Raw genomic sequence first — 19,859 nt, 5'->3', positions numbered from 1 at the left:
ACGGAACAAGGAGCCGGGAGTGAGACGAGAAGGAATTTATAACCGCTGTGAGTTACAGAGCTCTCCAATGTGCTGATGATCAGTCTGCATGGCAGGGTGTTAATTGACCAAGCCAACAGTTCATTTAAAATCTCTTAACTAGTGAACTATCACATCAGAGGAGCGATCTAACCAAGAGTCCAAAAATGAATTCTCGTGAAAAATGATGTTTTGTGAGTAAATATGTTACATAACTCATGATGCGTAAATTAATTGTGTTAAAAGGAAAATCTAACACTCACAGACGAAAATGAACAATACAAATGAAATCATTTCTCAATAGAATAGTTAACATCATCATAAAGGAGTTTCTGATAATATATTTTCCAAAGCATTATTTCACCAAATTGGAAGAAAATCATGAACTGTGAAAGGAGCATTTCTAGAGAGACTCATAGAACACAACCTGCACTCTAAAAAATGCTGGGTTGTTTTAACCCAATTTTAGGTCAAATATGGACAAACCCATCCATTGGGTTATATTTTTTAATAAAATTTTAACCCAATGTTCATAGTCCATATTTGACTCAAAATTGGGTTAAAACAACCCAGCATTTTTAATGTTTTAACCCAGCATTTTAACAGCTAACTAACGCTGTTGTCATAGAGAGAATTTATTTCTACTATTTTTACACTACCATTAAAATATTAGGGTAGGTAAGATTTAAAACAATTGTTTTTTTTTTTTTTTTTTAAAGTTTGGGTTAGGGTTAGTCACAAGTCTTTTCACAAAGTTCACTAAAGCTTCATTTATTTGATCAAGACTAATACTGTGAAATATTGTTGCAATTATATTAATTATAAATATATATTATAACATATTATAAATATATTATACATATTTATCTCTATTTGAATGTATTCAACCAGAGCAACCCGGTCTCATCCCAAGACATCATATAACTGACGTTTTGGGACGTCTTTTGACCATACGTCAATATTCGCCTTTTTAGGGCCCCCTTAAACGTCGGTAGATGAGGTTATGGGATCCTAACTCTACCCCATACCTAAACCTAACCCTAAACCTAACCCGTCACCTAACTGACGTTAAAGGTAAAGCGTCAGTTGTATGACGGCCCGGGATCGCCATCTACCGACGTTTAAGGGGGCCCTAAAAAGGCGGATATTGACGTATGGTCAAAATACGTCCCAAAACGTCAGTTATATGACTTTTTGGGATGAGACTGTGTTAACCAGAGATTTTATTCTTCAATCATAATTATAAATAGAATGTTCAAAAGAATAGCATCTATTTGAAATCGCTATATTTAGTACCATTATTAACGCCTTTAATGAATAAACGTGCTTATTTATTGAAATAAAACCTTGCTGACCGGTAATATTTGTACCCTTTAACCAAGTATAGATATAAACATGATTGAATTTTAGAATGCTATTGAAAAGTTCACAATAAAATATGTTAGAAAGATAACCTCTCTTTTTAGTACTATGGTTTGTAATGTTTAGTGCAAGAGCATAGGAGAATTCTACGCAATCTGAGTTAAGGTAAATCAGAAATCCGACAGAAAAGATGCATGCTGACAGGTGAGGATGTGAACCATGTGCTCTGGGTCTCATTGTGAAGTTTGCCACCACTGTTGTCAGTCAGAACTGATGTAACAAGGGTGAAACATGTTCGTTTGCTTTCTCTCACTCTCTCTTTCCACCTGACAGCAAACAGACAACCAAAAGCACACGTACTTTCTATCCACATCAAGAGTAAAACCAGTACTGTACATCATTCAGCAGAGAATGCTGCGGGTTCCAAAATCACAAAGCGCTAGTAATACTGGCAAGAAATATCAGAATATGCCATGATATTACTTAGTTCTTTAGGCATAGTACAATGATATTATCATGGCTTTTTGGAAATGGCATCAGGGTAATAAAGTGTTTTTTGGTGTTACAAAAAAAAAAAAAAAAAAAAAAACAACGTATCATGGTACAGAACTGGATTGGATGGTAATAATATGATACTTTATGGCAATAATTTAGTACTATCGCATACATGATATTGGCATCTGATACTATCACTATACTATTGTGCCACCAGTGAATAGGAAAATATGCCACACTACACATTTTACAACCATCATCTCCTGGTCAGAGCCTGACTCCACCCACTGGCAATATTTGAAAAATGCTGGAAAAGTGGCCAGATCCCAGCGGAGGGGGGGGCGTGCACCTGAGACGCATCTCTTTGTATGGAACTTGCCTACGTCACCAACAACCGCTGTGTCACGTACCACCGCAAACATCCAATAGGAAAATTCAACTGCAGTAGCCACAGTTCAACCTGAAGAGGGCAGCACTAAGACGTTTTTACACCATATATTGTAGAAATAGAACACTTTATAAACAAATGCCAAAAAAGTTACTCGAATCAATGACTGGTATTAACAAAGATCCATTCTTACAGATCATTAACTAAAAAAAGTTGGTTAAGTGTTTAGTTACTCTTTAACAGCCAGATGGTTCCCAGCATCCTCATTTAACACTAAAATTAAAGAGTTAGACTTAAAGAGTTCAGGTGATACTTAAGATTAAAAATTATACAAATTAAAAATAAAAAACGGGGCTGAAAACGTACGTACGCCAGTTTCCGCGGAAAGGTTGTGATCTATAAAAAACAAACTTGATGAGAGAATGAAAAACAAGGCAAGGATGTAGGCAACTAAAAAAATTAATAATAATACTTTATTGTGACACGGCACATCATATTTCATATTTTCATAGCGTCTTGTCCCTTAACATGGTATCACGTGGATGAATAATCATATGCAAATGATATGCAGATGAGGATATGCATATTTAAACTAGGCGTGGTTATAACATGGCTATTTCAGGGAGGATTTATCAGTCTGACTGGGATTTATGAAGTGAATTCTGCGCGGGTACCGGCGTACGAACGGTTTTATAAATCTGAATATTTTTTGGCGTACACCATTTTTGGCTTTCGGGCGCACGTACGCTTTTAGTAAGGATCCAACACACAGTTTTATAAACGAGACCCCAGATGATTCGGGCTAACGGCTGTTCTGTTATTCACGGTTAGAGCTCATGGTCTGTTTATGGTTGGAGAGAAAAAGATTGCACAATTCCCTGAAGTTATTCAAACACCCTATTTACTGCCAAAGGTCATCCAAAACAAGACACACTCCATTAAAACAAAAACATTCCCAACACACTGAAAATGATAGAATATTCACTTCTTACAGTTTATGCTGTAGGCCTGTATCATTATTAGTAGCATAGGTTTAAAGGGGTCATATCATACATTTTTGTATTACTTAGTGTTTGGGGGGGTTTCACCAAAAACAGACATAATTTAGTTTAGTTATGCACTCTCAGACCCTTATAATTATATCGAATGTTTTTGCTGCTGGGCCTTTAAAAATGTGCAAGGCTTTATAAATATCCTCGTGTGACTGCATCTTTGCAAAATAATTAGCACTGAAATGTTAAAAAAAAAAACTGCTAAGATCAGACTGTAATGAATACTTATAAAAATAAACGTATTAATGTTGATCGTTCAGACTGAACCATAGGGTGATATTCAGACAGCAAGGAACAAAACAACACTAGGTTAAGTTTTTGACATCAACAACTGCACATATAGAAAAATAATATGTGACAAAAGAAGTATGTCCAAATTCACAAAGTACTCATAAAAGAGTTAAAAAGCCATATGACCTACTTCCGGAGAGATTCTGAAGTGTGCATACGATGGACACTTTACTATCCCACGAAGCCACGGGAGAGGATTTGGGAATGGTAGTGGAGCGACACGACTTATACTGGTGAGTCACATGACAGCATGGCGAATGTAGAACATTCATAGTACACACATTCATAGTATATAGAATGTACAATTTAGCGATCATGAATTACTTATTAAAAATAAGTACCTATACTCAAAGAATTTCGGGACACAGCCAGGGACTGTCTTTATGAATGAGTCATTGAATCATTCACTCATTCAAAACATTGATTTTTTCAGAAACAAAACGAGTGAGTAACAATCAATCGATTATATCGAATATATTCACAAACGCCACTCCTGTGTGTTGCTTGGAGACGCGAAACGATTCTGCCTCGGCATTGTTTCGGAAAAAAAAATAACAACAGTCATTGACTTTTTGTTTATTGAACTGTTGTATAAAATCAATATCACATTCACAATCATCCAAATATCAACAAGGGGATGATTAACACAGGAAAAACAGTTATCTTGTTCATGTGATATTGCTTTATTATCCCTAAAGATCACAATAAAAAAATTTGATTTGTTCATGATGGTAAGGCTTCTTCCTTGGACTATTAACATTTTCCAGCGTACATTTGTGCATTTATTTGAGGGTGAGGTAAGAGATTTCACAGGAAAGTTGAAAAGAACACCACTCAGGAGGTGAGAGAAGTTATTTCCTGGAGCCAAAGCCACAAACCGCAGTCCTTCATGGCAAAGCTGATTTACAGATTAGCTGAAAAGTACTCTTCTTTTCCTCCTGAGGAAGTCCCACTTGAGAAGACATTAAGGATGTTTAAGAGGGATTAAGCCTCCTCTACCAACTGCTCTTTAAAACCCTTTCTTCAGGTTTTCGGTACAGATTACAGAGGACGGATCAGTAAATGGTAGAGGACTGACACTTTAAAAGACGTTGGTAAAATAACCTTGTCAGTGTAATTAGCTTCTCCCCATTTAAGAACGAAATTATACAGATACTCTTCTACTAGAACCTTTCATATTCTAATGTGGAACGAATATGGAACTATATCTTGAAATAATGGGACACATTCCTGTAGTTCTGCACATACACTCTCATTTCTACAGCTTCGGAAACTTTGATCACGCCACAATTTTGTGAGCGCAATTATTCCATATAAAATTTATTAAAAGGGACGTCTAATGTGCTCATAAAGATTTTTAGGTTACCAAGTTCAATATCGAATTCCTTTTGATCTTCGTCTGCTTTGTATTTCTCCAATAGCCTGGCAGTCAGCATTAAAAACTCCCTGTGCTTGAACAGTGAGGCCACAGTCAAACATTTAAACTGTTGTATTGTGCATTTTGACTGGCCTTTTTTTATCACTGAACTGTGAATGGTCTCTTACACTCAATTACAGTATGAGTGTAGCACTATACAGTTATTGTGGATAGTATTGTCCAGAAATTTGGTCTTGGTAGAATTTGAGGAGTTCTTTGTTACACTTTAGACCATACTAACTACAAGTGACTTTGCATTAGAGTATTAGTAGACTAAGAATAAAAAGTAGAAGAAGTTTACTTATATCAGTTGGGGGATCGCGGATACTGTGCGGGACAGTTTGCCCAAAATTGTAAATGTTTAAATTTAAACATATCTAAATGTATGTATATAAATAAAATAAAAAAATGAAAAAAACATTTGCACAAAGCAAGCCGATCCACTTTTCCATGTTGATAAGAGCATTAGATAAAAATGTGTGATTAATTGCGATTAATCGTGAGTTAACTATGACATTAATGTGATTAATCGCAATTAAATCTTTTAATAATTTCACCTTGTGCATTAGAATGGCCTCGTGGTTCTCATAATAACTAATTAAACCATCCTTTGACCTTCCAAATACTTCTGCACACAGTGAAATTTGATCATAAGCCTATGACGCCAACCCCCTATGTCCAAAAGTCCATTAATTACCCCGCAGCTTACTCCCCAGCCCAGAGGATATATACTGTATATATATATATTTACTCTCAAATCTCATGACCATCATGGTTTAAGACCTGCAGCAGTGTAGAACATAATCAATGAATTATTACTTGTTTTTCACACAAATCTATTTATGATTTCAAAAGACTTGAAATATAATGCATTTTTGATATGTAATACTTTTAACTAGCCATAGAAAACAGCTGCTTGAAAAAAAAAAAAAAAACACCATTTGAGTTTAAAACAAGATTATGGTGAGTGCATGATGACAGAATTAAATTTTTAGGTGAATCTGATTGCAATCTCGAGGAAACAATTGAAATAGTATGATGAGATCTCCTCTGTGATTAGAGGCAGAGTGTCCAGGCCAGTAGAGACGGATTTGTACCGAGTCTAATCCTCCATGTGAATGAGCGAGCATGTGGTGTGGGCCAGCTGTGCTGGAGGAGCGCGCGAGAGAAGAACGAGAGCATGCTGTGAGGATGATGATGAGGGATCTCTTGCGGCTTGTGGCAATGAAACTAGAGTAGCGGATCAGTTGCTTGCGCTGATGTCATCACTCCCATTCTGGACACGTCACCACATCCCCAGCCAAATATATTAAAGAATAACGTGTATCTGTAATCCTTCAAATTGGACTTATTCTCAAGTCTCCATGGCATTCTCTTTCTCACTTGTATACACACTCGTGCCCCCTGTGTCTCTCGCTCTTTCCGCTCACCGTCCAATGTGGCGTAGACATCCATCTCTAGTTCATAATGAGATAATTAACGCTGTTTGATTAATCGCAATATGGCGAGAGGGATCTGCAAGGTCTTCCCAAAGACTTAATTCAAAGCAGAGCCTAGCAGGAGAGCTAAACTATGTCACCTTCCTTTTGGACATAGGGGGTTGGCGTCATAGACTTATGATCAAATTTCACTGTGTGCAGAAGTATTTGGAAGGTCAAAGGATGGTTTAATTAGTTATTATGAGAACCACGAGGCCATTCTAATGCACAAGGTGAGGAAACTGGGTTGAACCAGTATTGATGCATCAATGGAGTAACTGATTGCATGACGTTTCATGCTGATCTGAAAATTTCAACTATTAGTCACCCTGAGTGAAAGATGAGTTGTCCATATCCTTGGTCCATTTACCTGGAAGACAAATTTATTCTGTCAACTTTTAAGCACACACTAACATATAGACTGTCTCGTGATTATTAAACATGTCTTAGAGTCAGAGTCAGGGTCTTGAAAATATTTGATATAAGGTATTTGCCCCCTGACACACACTGTCTAAAGTGCTCAAGTTTCATATCTGGCATGCTACATTCATCCATCACCATCTTTTCACTAACAGACCTTGACATTGCACATACAAATACCAGAGTCAATATGTAGGCTAATGGTCAACATGAAGAAAACATGTTCAACCAGACAGCTTTGTTTTAATGTTTCTGCAATATTGCAACCCCTTCCATGTCGACACTTCATTAAATCTTAACACAGATGTGCAAAGACATGTAGAGACATGCCAATGTTATCTAGAACATAATGGCTCTCATGAGACTCATTTTCACAGAATTTCATACCCTGGAATTGAATTTTTAAACTGGAAAAAAAAAGTGTGGAATAGTACTAAATATCAAATACTGAAATTACAGAGAAAATGTTTAATTACATTTTATTTTAAGGGGTCCTTGTTACAGTGTAATTATAAATTTAAGGACTGAGTAATATAAACTAACAACATGTACTAACTGTAGGGTAAAGGTAGGTATTAGGGTTATAGGGTTATGTTTTGTTGCATGTAATTATGTATAATTTACTGTTAGTAAGTACATGTAACACATGTAACAAGGACACTAAAATAAGGTGTTACCAAATGTTGTTAACATTTAAGGTTTCTGATATATTCGCTTCTTCCCAGTTAATTATATATCAAAAACAGTAATTATATTCTATAATAAAATGTTTATCCTTTTATACATTCAGCCAAATATTTTGTTTACAGCCTTTCAAAGATCATAAAATGTGTATTACTGAAATAAATGAAATGGCCTGTGTTGTTTTTATATTAACATTAAAATCTGAAATTCTGTTTTTGAATGTTATCCTTTAATATTTCTGACAACTTCTCTTCATCACAGGGTTTTACTGTATTTATACCCAATATGAAAATGTTTATCCTTCACATATAGCCAAGTATTGTCTGTTGATAATGATATCCTCTCTGCTTTCCATTGTTGAATGATCAAGAGGTTTTGGCCTTGCTTACATTTTCTCAAACTAATGATGCACAGACAAACTCTTACAACAGCTCCTGAAGTTTGAATAAAACATGAGAAATACACATTCATGTGAAATTCCATCAATAAGGGATGCCATGAATACACTCTGCTGTTTATTGCTATTGTCCCAGGACTGTGAAGTCATGATGTTTCTTTAACTCTTCAATTTCATCTCTTTTGTGTTCCATGGTAGAAAGTGGACAGACTGAAAGTAAATAAAAAATTCTCAATATGACTAAATCTCAGTTTGCAAATGTATTTCTCTATGTGACTATATTCAACGCAGTCTCATCCTAGGGCGTTATATTGACGCTTTTGACAATGCGTATAGACGCACATGACACCCTTTAGCGTCAATATAACACGCTTCGGTTATGGGTAGGTTTGGGTCTGGGGTAGGGTTAGGATTAGACCACTAGGAGGCGCCTTCTGGCCCATATGTATAGACGAATCCGACGAGCGTTCTGTGTAGGCTGCCATCTTGTGGCGACGCCATTACTGAGCTGTTACACCGGCATAGACATATGCACCGGTATGTAAACAAACCTCGGTGAAAACGCGAAAGCACCCTCGATGACAGCTCAAGCCAGGCAGAATGACTTGTTGGGTTGATGATGTTAGACAGTGGCCTCCAGTCACAGATGAAGGTACAAATGATCTTACAGATTATTTATGAAAATAGCTTGGCAAGTTGGCAAGCTAGCTGCTAACGTTTGCTCATGACGTTTGCTGAGGAAACTAAAAAAGATCTGTCCATTTGGCAACAATAAATAAATAAATGAATGAAATCAAATAAATAAATTCGTGTTTTTCCTTTGTGTCCATTATTTATCTCATTTTCACATTGTAACGGACAAGGGTAAGGTAACGTTACAGCTAGAAAGTATACATAATATCGACCAATTAGTGTTTTTAAACCATGGAAAGAGGTCAATATAACAGCAGGAGAACAATTATGTCACATAACTTTACATTTAGCTCAGGAAAGCCATTTAATAACCATAGTTAATTGAATAGAAAAAATAGCAAGAGAGGAGATTTTGCTGATCACTATATCACATATTTATTATATTTTTTTTATGTCATTAAATAATTGTTATTATACGCGAATGTCCACGTCTTGTACTCGCCCAGGAAATCTGTGTAAACCGTACGGCTCCAGACAGGGGCAGTCGACCCGGGGTATTCACAGTGTTTTCTCTTCAAAATTGAAATTTTACTGCCACCATTGAAACAATTTATAACGGAAACTGTTTACCCACTCGACATTATCCAAGGGGTAACGGTGCAACGTTAGTGACAGTCGTAAATCGCGGGCTGTTTATTCCAGTGGACGCAAGTTGCAACTAAAACAATAGGAGGCAATGGCGCAACGCTACCCAGCAACAGCTCAGTAATGGCGCCCCGCTTACTTCCGGTAGTTTCGCCGGATTCGTCTATATGCGTCTCATATTGACGCTAAAGGGAGCCATGTGCTTCGGATGTATACGCATTGTCAAAAGAGTCACTATATGACGCCTTGTCCGAACGTAGTCTTTTGCATTTTACAGCGGGTGAATCTGTTCTCACTGGTGCAAGTCGTTTGAACCGTTCTGGTCCCGCCATCAAATTGATAAGTTTAATTATATCAAGTGCTGTGAAAAAAGGCTATAAATCTCAGCTTCCAACATCCTCACACGCAACATAGCCTACTAGCTGAGACTCCTCCTTTATGTGTACAGATGTGACGTAATAACACAAAGAGGAAATCCACCAGTATCACTGGAATTAAAAACACTATTACAAGCTTACCACTTTGAATCGAGCTAGTGCAAACAGATAGTTTCGAACACTGGTTGGTTATGTATTTTCTCAAATATGTATTTAACACAAGACGTCATCTAACTGACGCTTTTGACCATACGTCAACATCCGACGTTTTAGGGTACCCTTTAACGTCAGTTAGATCATGCTATCCTAGGGCGTCATCCAACTGACGCTTTACCTTTAGCGTCAGTTAGATGACGTGGGTAGGTTTAGGTCTGGGTTAGGGTTAGATAGCGTCATCTAACTGACGTTAAAGGGTACCCTAAAATGTCAGATGTTGACGTATATGGTCAAAAGCGTCAGTTAGATGACATCTTAGGATGAGAACAGGCTGGTATTTTGGATAATTTTTGGCCCCAAAAAAGCTGGACTGCAGCTTTAATTTTGAACTCTTTAGCAGAAACCGGGTTTCACAAAAAGTCATATCGGGCTAGAACAACACAAGGGTAAGTAAATGATTACAGAAGTTTCATTTTTGAGTGAAAAGTTGCGTCACTACTCCTGCTCCTCACACGGTCTTACTGAAGATTTCTAAACTCGACCTTACTCTCATGTACAAATGCACACATACGCATGGGCTAGCATTGTTTGGAGCCATCACACTCCTTGCTTCAGCTCCATGATCCCTGCACTTCAGTAATGAAGGTATGACTCCACACTGAGCCCATACATCAGCAGAACAGAGGAGTACGTGAACCACGCATTAGCCTCTGTTCTGTCTGCCATCTGAGTTCCTCTGCTGTGTGTGTCCATTATTGTTCTATATTCCCTTTGAGAGGCATGGTGGGAGAGAACAGAATTCTGGGATAGCAGCAGTGAGCACAAAAGATGAGCTTTATCTATCTCCCTTATCTAATTATCATCTTGCTCTGTTTCACAGTGTGTGTACTGAGAGTCGGGTCCAAAACAGAGCTCGAGTAGCAAGCCATCTGTTATAGATTTTAGAGTTGTTGTTGTTGTTGTTGATTTAATAGTTTTTAAAGGCTTTGGGTAATCTAGATATTCACAGGATTTCTACCTTTTCTCAGCCATCCTTTTCAGGCCCAGGATTATTTTTTTCTAAACATGTAGAAGAATTCAATGGCTATTCAGAGAAGCATCGTGTGTATAAATTCACTGATTGTACTACTAGACTAGATACTATTAGACTGCTCCTTTGAGACTTCAGATCACAAAACAACCAGTAAGTGTGAGGAAAAACCCTTTTCATTGTAACACAAATCCATTTTAAGCAGAATAGGCTCAATACACAAAGAGGTGAATTCAGCTGTGAAAACAGTTGAGCCACATTTGTACACAGTCGTTCAGTGGAATGAACTCTGCCTTATATACCAACCACGCACAATTCAGTTTACTGTAAGTGCCAGGTTAAACTGGATTGCAGATACAGCAGTTAATGAGTAGGGGCCATTGACACATTAGTGCGTTTTTGCCTTTCATTGTTTTTCTATGTAAACAAGCTAGACGAAAGAATTGCGCTTATGTGTCACAGCCTCTCGTGCACGGCACAAGCTGTGTCCCTATTTAGAGGCTAAATCCTTCAAAGGTTGCATTCTAAATGTCCTAAACGTTTTTCGTATTCGTCATTCAGTTGCTTTGAATTGTCAAAACACCTCTCAGAATGCTTTCTACGGACGCGAAAAACGCAGAAAATCTAACCTGATCCGAATTCTTTTATGATGGACGAAAGTTTGGTGGCAGTGTAAATGTGATTCACACAATGTGAGGTCGTATTTATGATTTTACGTTCGAAAATTTCATTTTTAAACATAAATATTGGGTTTCAAATTAAAAATGTTGACATTAGTAAGATGCAATTTCATAGATAGTTTATACTCTTTATAAAAAATGAAGTGAAGCTTTTAAATGAAGTGAACAACTTTCGTGTTACCAGTCTGACTCTCTAATCATTAGGCCACAACTGCCTTGTGAACATACTGTACATGGATCAAGGTGAACATATCTAGGTTGTAATCCCTGTTTTGTTTTCTGTTTTTCTAGTTTAATATAGCTTTCAAAAAAATTCCAGTACAAATATCACTGCACAGTTGCAAGGCGACAAGAGCAATCCTATGTAACTAACTGCGCTCAATTTAAAATAACTTTTGTTAAAAAATGCTAGCTAGACCATGAGTTTTTCCATTCAAATGACTTGGAAAAAAAAGGAAAAAAAAAAAAGAAAACAAATAAAAGAATGACATGTTTTTATATCACTGACACTTCTGTCATATACTCGTCACACCCTTGTCGTTCCAAACCTGTATGACTTTCTTATACACTGTAAAAAATAACCGTGATTTTTAACAGTAAAATACTGTAAAAATACTACAGTGCAAAACTGTTGATTGGTAAACAGAAAGTTTCCGTACTATACACGGTACATAACTGTCATATAATTTTGCAGTAAAATACCGTTAAATTTACAGTTTTTGAAAGTGAAAAAGAACAAATCATTGTATAATTTACAGTGAAAAACCGTAAATTGACATTCCCACAATTCACTTCACATTTTATGTATTTTTGTTAAAATAACTATGGTTCCTCATAGTTTCATTGTTTTATTTCTAATCAGTTATGTACATTTAATGTTGTTAAATTAATGTTTATTGAATTTCATGTGTGTTACCATGATGGTGCTTAATATTTGTGTGAATGATGTTGTGCAGCTTTTTTAAATAAGTATTGCTTTATACAAGTATTCACTTGTGATGAGCTGTGATTGCTCATGTGACTCTCATCACTGCTGTGATGATTGTTGGTTGTCAGTCTATTACAATGGTCTAAAACAGATATCAATACATCAATAAGTTGGTAAATCCACTTTTCATCAGAAAATAAAATACGGTTTATTACTGTAAATTTTAAGTTAAGTCTGTAAAACCACTAACGTTCCTACCGTATTTTTAACGGTAAAGTTCTGCCAACCACAGCTGCCGTTTTTTTACCGTAAAATTTACGGTTTATTTTTTACAGTGTATGGACTATTAAAAATAGATTTTTAAACAAATATTTCAGTGTTTTTTGAAGCAAACCTTTTTAAATCAAAAACTAGAATGTAGATATATCATATAGAATTTGCTCTATTCACATCGTGCCAACCAAACATGAATGAACATAAGAAGGAATGTAGTTTTAACCGCGGAAAGGCGTCAGTACACTCCGTTTTTCAAGTTCAAATCCTCTCATGTTAATTCTTCTGTCTCTCCTGACTGCTTTGTCAGACAAAATGGCGGATGGTGAAGTATGATTGGTCAGATTAAGAGCTCCACGCGAATGGTCAATTAAACACGCCTGAAGCAGCTAATGAAGGTCTTACTGGGCAAGAAACTTCCAGTCATATGTTCAGGACAGTGGCCCTCTAGGACCGAGTTTGGACACCAATTAGTTAAGGTCATGCTGAAACCCTGGTAGCTTCTGAACCAACATTCCAGCTTCCCAGTTACACACGGCAGAAACACTCCAGTAATTACTCCACATGAACGCTAACTGTCCCAGAAACACAGATCCCCCGCCCCTTGGCACTTCTCAGTGAAAACATGAAAGGATTTATGAGAGGATGGTGCGACTACATCCTTTCCTGCTGATGAAAACTTGATTTGCCAACTCTGGGGAGGGAAGCAGCCATACTCTTCTATGGCGGACAGCCGCCGTCAACTAACAAATCCAATTTCCACAGAAACATGATGCCAAGTGGAGCCCTCTGAGACACCGGTCACAGCGGACAACAACCTCCCTCTATTTCTCTTCTCATCTCTGGCATGCTCATCCGCCCGCATGAACAATTAGGCCCCGATTCTTTCCTTATTACTCACAGTGCCCAGACAAAGCACACGGTGCGATCATAATTAAAATCTATTTGGGAGCATATGTGTGAGTCCCAGAAGACAACCGGGTGAAAACAGGAAAAAATTAAGTGGTAAAAAAAAAGAAAAGCGATAACAGCAACAACGTCAAACGTGAAAACGGGATCATTCCGGATGACAAAAAGAAATGGAGGAAAGTGTCATCAGATGTGTATGAGAGAGAGAGAGAGAGAGACGCCTGAGAGAGAGGAATTTGTCTGTCTTTAGGGGATAGAGATAAATTAAATGCTTATTTGCTTTCTTGTCTGCATTTATTTACCTGGAATGAGTCCAAAGAAAGACAAAATGGATCCAAACAAACCAAACGGAGTGAATAACATCAATGATATCTTATTAGAACTTTGGCGCCGCTTCCAAGAAAGAAAAGACATTCTCACAGGGTATTAACAGAAAAGCTTGTTATGCTCCAATTTTACAAAGCGCTAAGGCTAGTGAGGAGATTACGCCAACGAATCGGGTCTGTTGATTTAGCCTGATTTCAAAACAGTGTCATGGGAGATCAGCTCTGATGAGCCACCTTCATCCACCCTCACGTGAGTAGCGAAGGTCTCCAGCAACAGATTGAGATCAAATCACGGGTCTGTTCGCAACTGCCCTGAAAACATAAATCCAAAAACCAAAGTGATGAGAGGTCTGTGTTTACAGGACAGCGACAGATTGCCAAAGATGCCGAGAAGATTAGGATGTTCATTTTCGATCGCTTGTTTAACATCTCTGCTTTTACAATATTGTTTGTGTGTGTGTGTGTGTGTGTGCGTTTTTTGGGTTTTTTTTTTTTTTTTGGCTTACAGTGTTATCTGAAGGGTTTGTGTGTGTGTTTCCATAGTTCTTCATCTGATAGCAAGCGATAATCCCTTGTATCTCAGGGCTTCATCTTGGTACAGGAGGGGTTTGAAACAAAACAACAGAAAAATACATGAAATCAGATAAACCTCTTAACAAGATTTGAATATGCAATTACTGTTTGGGTTTATGATGACTGAAATAGATAGTGTAAGATGTCATGATGGTGTTCTGCTGATTTGGAAACAAAGAAAAGCCAAATTGGGCTAGAAAGGCATTTTCACATTTTACTTTAGGTTTGAAACCATATTAATGCACTTTAAGCACTTAAATGGATACTTTACTCAAAAAATAATATAAATAAATGATCATTTCATTCTCCCTCCTATTATTTTTCTTCCATGGAATAAAAAAGGATATATTTTGAAGATGTCCCTTGCAATTACAATGAACAAACAATGAAACACCATAAAAGTATGATGAAAAGGGGGAGTATTCTATATAATCAACTCTCCTTAGCAAGTTTGTGAGAGAAATACTGTCTGAATCATTCTTTTGAGTTGTATCAACTGATTCACAAAACCAACATGAATTATCAGACTGATTCATTTCTCAAGATCAATTAACTGATTCGATCTGGGCAAAGTAACATCCATTGACTATTATAAGCAAATATTACCAAGACACGTCTATTTCAAACCTATAATGGTCTCAGAACATTTGAAATACTATGTTTTTTTTTAAATATACCATATTTTTTATGGAATTTTTTAAGCTTAAAAGCCTTAGTTTGGGAAGTAAAGAACAGCAGTGTCTTCAGATTTCCTTTTTTCAACCAAAAAATAAAAAATAAATTAAAAATAAATAAATAAAGTTATACAGGTTAGGAATGACATGAGGGAGAGTAAATGACTGAATTTTTCGTTTTTGGGTGAACTAATCTCTTAAGTGCTCTTGCTGTGGCTCGATTCCAAAAAAGGATTTAAGATCATTGTACCATGAAACCATGAGCAGGTAAACAAAAAGTGTCTCAATTCTTAAAGTTGTCAGTTCCTTTCCTGGGTTTAATTTTATGAATTAATTCCAACTTTGCTTAATAATAACATGATTACCACCCAAGTCATTTATTTGGTTAAAACAATAAAACAAAACCACTGCAAGGCTATCAGCGTGATAATACGGTGAGCTAAACTAAACAATGAACCAGCACTAAGAATAGTAGTTAATTACTTATGAGTCATTGTACTTGTTAATAATGAATCAAAGGGTGTTGGGGGAGTATGGTGAACATGCACTGACTTGTAAACACATTATTACTCACGGCTTGCCGGTGCTGGACCAGTGTTTTCAACATCGTCGAGAAGCACAGTACATTAGCCAGGAGCCAACTAACAAGTGTGTAACAGGTGCATCAAAGACACAAGCATGTATTGATCTGTCTGTGTGGTGAACACAGCCATGCCACACTGAATGAAGAGTGTTTGTGTTGGATAATGCCCAGGTCCACACTGAATCTGGCCACTGAACCCTGCCTTGGAGTACCTGTTATTCTCAAAGCTCTGCCCCGCATATGGCATTTTCTGAAATGCTTTGCCTAATACTATAATGTATCAAGCTAGCAATAAGTGTGAGGTATATTATTCAGAATACTGCTAAATCAATGCAGAAAAAAACCCCGAAAAAGACTGCAAATGCCATTTTAAAATCACCTCATACAAGGCCCTAAAGAAATCTGCGCTTAGTCAATTTATGGCTTGCATCATGCTGAAGTACATTTAGCATTAAAAGGTTTATAATAGACTGCTAGGTCCATCTCAGCCAAGATTTCTCAAGCAATGTGCCAGTTTCCATCGACAAACTTCAGACTATTGTTGTCCTCTCGAATGCCAAATAAAGAAATGTTTTCAAATGTCTTTCAAATATTGGTACTTTGTAAATGTATACACATATTTATCAAAATTGAGACATTATCAAAAGTGGTCCCTTGAGACTGGGGAATGCTTCGTTTTTTTCTGCCTGTTGTTACATATTGCGCATGAACGAGCATCTGAGCTTTTTATACTTCATTGACCAAAAACTCACTTTATAGTTCTTCTCCTGACCTGCACATGACACCACAACTGAAAAAAAAAAAAAAACTAAATTAAACTAAATGAAATTAAATAAAAAAAGGGACAAACAATTTTTGTTATGCCTAACCTACATTAAATGTGAAAATAGATAGAACACTATGGCTGAGAAATTCAACTGTACACATTTTTAATGATACCAGTAATTGTTTTAACTTTGTCAGCCCTAAAATATTAAAACTATATAAAATAAAACTAACAAGCAAAAATCAATTAAAGCCAAACTCAATTTAAAAGATATATATATATACTGTATATATATGTATATACTAAGTTAGTTAGTAATAGTAAGTAGAATGTCTGAAGTGGACCGTCGAGTGTAACCTTATCCTCACCATCTGACCTTGCATGCATGTCCATTGTTCTTGTTTTCACCTTTGTGTTCTGTTTGTTTTTACTCAACTAGCATTTTCCATCTTCTTCAACAACTTTGCTGCAATATCCAAACCAGTTTTGCCATCTAGTGGATTCGCAATCGAGAGACATGTGCGTGGTGAAATTGGGCATTGATCCTGTGTCTTGAAAATGTTAGAAAGTCTGTTAGGTTAGGTAGTGTAAAATGTGATTAGTGTTATTGTTAAAAGCCAAAGTTTGTTTGAACCTAACCATATTTAAAGGGATACTCCACCGTTTTTTGCTTTTTTTTTCATAAGTTATTCCATTAACTAAGACAAGATAACACAGTCTCATCCCAAGAAGTCATATAACTGACGTCTTGGGACGTCTTTTGACCATACACTACGTCAACATCCGCCTTTTTAGGGTACCCTTAAACGTCGGTTACAGTACATGACGATCCCGGGCCGTCATACAACTGACGCTTTATCTTTAACGACGGTTAGGTGATGGGGTAGGTTTAGGGTTAGGTTTAGGTCTGGGGTAGGGTTAGGATCCAATAACGTCATCTAACCGACGTTTAAGGGTACCCTAAAAAGGCGGATGTAGACGTATGGTCACATGACGTCTTGGGATGAGACTGCGCTGGACGAGTTGATACATCCGTCGTCTCCCAAGCACTTGCTGTGGTATTCAGCCATACAATATAGTTATCCATTTTACACGCTTAGAAAAGTGCAACGTTTTATTTTGTGTCATCATCCTAGGTCGTTATACTGCTCGAGTAACTGTATTTAAATAGAGAAAAGGTGGAGGTGTTTGGTCGCTTCTCTGCTTGGCCCATATTGAATGAAGTAGTTAAGTGCAATCAAAGTGTGCCAGAGTGATTGAGTGCACGCACTGAGATGAGAGAGGCATCAACTCGTCTTAGTTAAGGGAATAACATAATTTAATATGAAAAAAAAATAGTGGAGTATCCCTTTAACACCAAATGCTGCATTGTGAATGTAGCCGATCTGCCCTGTGAAACTTGATATCAAATCAATCCAAATTCAATCAGAACTTTCACCGGTTTCAGTGTTTTGATATTTGAACAGCAATTGAAATCATTGTTACGCTAAGAGTCACAGCAGCATTAGCAATGTCAGCCAAATACTGTATCATGCAGAAGTGCCAGTCCACACAGAACAAAAATAGACAATCATGAGGCTCCTATCTACAACTAGGGCTTTATTTCATGCATTTATCTCTCTCTCTCTCTCTCTCTCTCTCTCCCTTCTCTTGTTCTCAACAGTCTGTAACTGTGCTGTTTGTACTTGTTCAGCGGATTAAAGAAAGGGCTCCTCTGGAGAGATGCTCTTGTTTGAAATAACTCTTCTCTAAAACAGCAACGTTGTCAGTTAATGTGGGTTTGATGTGACAGGGGCGTCATGGGAGAGTGTTGACAGCGTTTCACTTCCTGCTTTCATTTTTTGGAGCAGACTTCCATCAAGTCACTCGCTCTGTGGCGCATTAATGCTCTTCTTTTTGTTTAATAAGCAGTTTCAACGCAAGGGCATCCAATGCATTCTCATCCTAGGGCGTCATCTAACTGACACTTTTGACCATGCGTCTAAATCCTTGAGGGTCAGTTAGATGACGCAGGTAGGTTTAGGTCTGGGGTAGGGTTAGGGTTAGACCACTAGGAGGCGCGTCTCATATTAACACTAAAGGGTGCCATGTGCGTCGGATGTTGAAAAGCGTCAGTTAGATAACGCCTTGGGATGAGAACGGGCTGGGGCATCATACCACAATCGACTTTGCGTAAATGGACCACCACCTCTTAACATTTCACTCATATTTGCTAATAAAACTAGTCATGACAACTCTCTGAGTTTTTGGCATGGTAATGAGTATGAAAACGCTCATAGGCTATACTTGGTCTTGGTGGAATAGATCTGCTACGCTGCTGCCGCTGTTGGTTATTGCTGCTACTGCAGAGCAATGACAATACATTCGTGACGTACTGCTGTGAGCAAGACATACTGTTGCTGTACAATATAGCATGAAACACCAGTAGCAAATCTAGACAGGTGGAGCTTGGGACGTTGGAGGGTTTCTTAAAGCATGCTGCACTTCCAAGGCAAATCTTCAAGTATTTGAAGATTGAGCACACAAGCTCATTGGCTGCTGATTCAGCAGGAACCAATTAGCTGTTCCCTATGGAGAATGATGTCATTGCAAGCAGGTTGAGTTAAGGACCTGTTAGCTTGCGCCATCTAGAGTTTCCTGTAAAAACAGGAATCGTGAAACAGCTATTATTATTGAACTTCAAAAAGGTACGATTTCACTGAATAGAGCAGTTTACATCAATAAATACTGTTTACCGGTACTTTAAGCAAAAAAAAAAAAAAAAAGCTAAATGGTTACCGTTAGTTGCATCATCTACTTACTATTACTATCACAAAAAGCAAGTCTGTGAATTCCCCAATTGTTCTGAACCATTTTTAAAACATGCAGGCCATATTTGCTTTGCTGCCTGACTCACAAAAACACTGTTTTTATGACAATACACGCATATTATTCTTTGTTTATGCAACAAAACAGAAAAAAAAAATCCGATATAAGCACACACATTGTTGTATAACAGCTGCTACTCTTTTTAAGGGATAAAGAAACAGTTGTTTCCTTGAATTTAATCATTTGGAAAATTAGCAATTATAGCAACAGCGCCCAGGACAACCCCTCATGTTTATAGTAAACAAATACAACATCCATCTGCATGTGGTGCTTATGTAATAAACCCCCTCATATGGCTGCACATCAAGTCTCTTCATGTACAACAATTATCCTAATTCTGCGTCCAGAAATCAATGTCTCTTTTCTTTATCAACCTGCAATTACTTCACAAGGAGAAGGAGTTTACAAAGATCACACTCTTTTCCAGAGTATCATG

At 37.3% G+C, this 19,859-nt stretch overlaps 1 long non-coding RNA gene across 1 annotated transcript; it reads right to left on the bottom strand.

Moving 5' to 3' along the window:
* Nucleotides 1–14,054: 14,054 nt before the first annotated feature.
* Nucleotides 14,055–15,836, bottom strand: LOC120480456 (uncharacterized). Its single transcript, XR_005623114.2, has 3 exons — nucleotides 15,781–15,836; nucleotides 14,466–14,550; nucleotides 14,055–14,271 (listed from the first exon to the last, which is right to left on the bottom strand). It is a non-coding gene; the product is annotated as an uncharacterized LOC120480456 (long non-coding RNA).
* Between the last annotated feature and the right edge of the window lie 4,023 nt (nucleotides 15,837–19,859).

This window comes from Pimephales promelas, chromosome 21, assembly GCF_988280905.1.
Source record: "Pimephales promelas chromosome 21, fPimPro1.hap1.1, whole genome shotgun sequence".
Lineage (NCBI taxonomy): Eukaryota > Metazoa > Chordata > Actinopteri > Cypriniformes > Leuciscidae > Pimephales > Pimephales promelas.
The sequence above is the reverse complement of the archived record's forward strand: the minus strand, read 5'-3'. Positions and strand labels throughout refer to the sequence as shown.